The sequence below is a fragment of the Suncus etruscus genome, chromosome 6, assembly GCF_024139225.1.
Source record: "Suncus etruscus isolate mSunEtr1 chromosome 6, mSunEtr1.pri.cur, whole genome shotgun sequence".
Lineage (NCBI taxonomy): Eukaryota > Metazoa > Chordata > Mammalia > Eulipotyphla > Soricidae > Suncus > Suncus etruscus.
The window spans coordinates 136,131,981-136,135,849 of record NC_064853.1 but is presented as its reverse complement, the minus strand read 5'-3'; the positions used below and the strand labels follow the sequence as shown (position 1 = coordinate 136,135,849).

General features: G+C 42.9%; 1 pseudogene; it reads left to right on the top strand.

The window, feature by feature from the left end:
* Window positions 1-405: 405 nt before the first annotated feature.
* LOC126012377 (uncharacterized) lies at window positions 406-499 on the top strand (annotated as a pseudogene).
* Window positions 500-3,869: the final 3,370 nt, after the last annotated feature.

The window sequence follows — 3,869 nt, the reverse complement described above, 5'->3', positions numbered from 1 at the left end:
ACAAGTTTCCAGGTGTGGATCATGTTTCTGGTTGAGAACCACATTTTGACAGATGATGTCTAGAGTTCATCTTTCCTAAAATTAATAGCTTTTGCTCTCAGTTACTTATGAATTATATTTTTATAGGGGCTGCACTTCGCAGTGCTGGGGGAGATGGGGTTGCAGTAATGCCGAGGATCTAGTTGAAGATTTCCTACATGCTTGGCCTAACACCTGAGCTATCTCCCCAGTCTCTAAATAGGAAAGAAACCTTTGGGCCAGTGGGTAGGCATTTGCCTTGTACCGGGCCGACCTGAGTTCAATTCCAAGCATCCCATATGGTCCTCCTGAACCTGTCAGCAGTGACTAATCCCTGAGTGCTGCCGGATGTGGCCTGAAAAAAGGGAAAGAAAAATGAAGAGAGATGTGCTCACTTTGGCAGCACATATACTAAAAATTGGAACAATATAGAGATTAGTATGGCCCCTGCACAAGGATGACACACACATTCCATATTTTTATTAAAAAAAAGAGGAGAGGGGCCAGAGAGATAGCATGGAGGTAAGGCGTTTGCCTTTCATGCAGGAGGTCATCGGTTCGAATCCCGGCGTCCCATATGGTCCCCTGTGCCTGCCAGGAGCAATTTCTGAGCATGGAGCCAGGAATAACCCCTGAGCACTGCCGGGTGTGACCCCAAAACCACAAAAAAAAAAAAAAAAAAAAAGAGGAGAGAAACATTTTTTGTTTGTTTTTGGGGGCCATACCCAAAAGGGGTAAGTCCTGGCTCTGAACTCAGAAATTACTCCAGAGGGTTCTTGGAGAATCATAGGAGATGCTGGGATCAAACTTGTGTCAACTCGCTGTGTATAAGGCAAGCACCCTACCAGCTGTACTATTTCTCTGACCCCAGGTAGAATTCATTCTTTAGAAATAACTTTCTATTGATTTACACATAAATTATATCAAATTAATGTCAAGAAAGTAATACTCATGCCTTACCACTAGGTTACTTCTAAAATATCAGTTTTGTTTTTATTGCTGTGGTTTTGTGGTGGGGGTGAGTGTTGTGCACACCAGCTGTGCTCAGGGTTTACTCCTTCCTGGCTCTCCACTCCTGGTGAGGTTTGGGGAACCGCATGTGATGCAGGAATCAAACCCAGATTGGCACTGTGCAAGGCAAGATTCTGGCCCACTGCACCATTTCTCCAGGCCCCAGAAAGAGTAGTTTTTAGGAAAGAGAAGCCATAGTTTACAATATGTCAGTCTTAATTTCTTCATTTTACTATTTACTTAATTCAAATGCCTTCCTCATTTTCATTTACAATACAGTATGAGCCTAGGCACATCCAGTTTTTAAGACCGTCCTACCTCTGACTCACTCCACATATGTCATTAACCAGCTCTCCTCTCCTCTAAGTACTGAGGCCCTAAATCCCATTTATTGAAATGCCTCAGGGGTCACCTGTTTTTCAAAGGAAGTCACTTTCTCCTTCTTGTGATCTTCATATTGGAGAATCATTGAGAAATCTTATTTTGTACGGTTTTAAAGTATCACTCCTTTGCAGCTTGGAGATATTCTGCTTTCCCTTTCTCTGTTCAAATATAAACTAACAAAAACCAATGGGATAGAGGAGCTAGTTGATCATTCCTTTGAAGACATTTTCTTTTAATTTTTGGTTTTTTGTTTTGTTTGGGGATCATATCCAGCGGTGCTCAGGGGTTACTCCTGGCTCTGCATTCAGAAATCGCTCCTGGCAGGCTCAGGGGATCATGTGGGATGCCAGGAATAGAACCCAGGTTCATCCTAGGTTTGCTATGGGCAAGGCAAACACCCTATCACTGTGTTATCTCTTAGACCCTTTGCTTTCATTTTTTTTTTTTTTTTGTGGTTTTTGGGTCACACCCGGCAGTGCTCAGGGGTTACTCCTGGCTCCATGCTCAGAAATTGCTCCTGGCAGGCACAGGGGACCATATGGGACGCTGGGATTCGAACCGATGACCTCTTGCATGAAAGGCAAACGCTTTACCTCCATGCTATCTCTCCAGCCCCTGCTTTCAATTTTTAAAGATAGACTAGGGCTCTGCCTCATTGAGTCGTGTTTTTTGTTTATTTGTTTGTTTGTTTGTTTGTTTTGGTCAAACCCGACCACACTCAGGGGTTACTCTGGCTATATGCTCAGAAATCACTCCTGGCTTGGAGGACCATATAGGATGCTGGGGATAAAACCCATCCTGGGTCCATCCTGGTTCAGCCACGTGCAAGGCAAAGGCCCTGCCATGTGGCCCCCCATTCTTCCTGTGTAACTTGATCTTACCTGCAAGACCCTACCCATTCCTGGGAGGGTTCTTGGAAAGGTGAGAAAAGGCTTTGACTGGAGGCATTTGGTCTTTTGCCAGGATGGAGGTTGGAGTGACATGGATGAAAGAAGTAAGATGCAGGGCTAGCTAAGAATGGCATGCATAAATGGTTAGCAGCCACATCTATTGGCTGGGGCTAAATAAAGATGTTATCTCTCTTGAAGCCTTCCTGTGAGTGAGTTTAATACCAATTGCTTTCCTGGACCCAGACCCACCGGTTAATGGGGGATGAAGCCACGTGGCCGAGGCCTAAGGACAAAGGCTTCCATCTCCACCTTCCAAGCCCATCGTAAGGGCTGTAACTCTACACTATCACTGTGCTATCGCACCAGCCCCTGCATGTTTGTTTTGTTTTGGGGTCACATTCAGTGGTGCTTAGGGCTTACTCCTGGCTCTGTGCTCAGGTGAGCTTGGGGAGCCAGGGATTGAAACATGGTCAGCCATGTGCAAGGCAAGTTCATTACTTGCCATACTATCTCTGACCTAGAATCTTAATTACTCCAGGCAATGCTTGGGGGAACATATGGAATGCATGGGGATTATATCTGGGTAGGGCACATTCAAGTTAGCCTGCCTTTACCTGCTCTATTATCTCTTCAGCCTCTAGTCTTAATGCATAGAATAATTCTTAGCAAGTATTAATCTCCTTTAGGCTAAGTGACTTTTATATAAATTGAATATGAAAGGCATATAGTATCTTAAAAATCAATCCATAATTTCTAATTGAGTAGACTAGTCTTAACAATAGTATTATAATGATGGGTGCATTCTGGTCAATCTCTGCAATTAGTGCTTAAAGGCATCTCCAAGTCAAGTGTTTTATCTATAATGCCTGAATTACCTGGTATATCATGACTTTAAATTTTTCAGATTCGCTTGCTGTGAAATAAAATCCCCACAGTTTGTGAAAACACGTCACATGCGTGTTTCTAATTCTGGGCAGACAGGTCTGAAGAAGCAGGGTAGCAGCAAAGTATTAATTCACCAAGCCAGTCAGGAGAATTATGGAGTCAATGGCTTCTCCCTTGTGGTGTGGTCTCTGAGAGCCAAGCCAAAACTGCCTTTTCTTTATTATCTCAGAACAAAATCCACCAGGGTGGGGCAAGGCAAAGTGATCCAGGTGGGATTTTACATAACAAAGGAGATTTAACATAAAGAAGAAGGGGGGGGGGAATGCCTTTGTTTTGGATTAACAGCTGCGTCATCTTACAATTCCTGTTTTTTTGTTTAAAACAAAACAAAAACAATTTTGAAAAGCTACAAGTTTTGTTCTACTGTTGTCTGCCAAAGGCAGGAACCCCAAATCAGAACTTATAAAAGTGGTTGTTTTTTGCAATAGGCACAGTAAAAGTTTGCTATAAAAGAGTCAATGGTCAGAGTATGCATACATATTCTCAAAACAATCATCTTTTTTCATATTTTTGTCTTATGCATAACCATACTTTTTTTTGTTTTTTTTTGTTTTTGTTTTTGTTTTTGGGCCACACCCGTTTGATGCTCAGGAGTTACTCCTGGCTATGCGCTCAGAAATT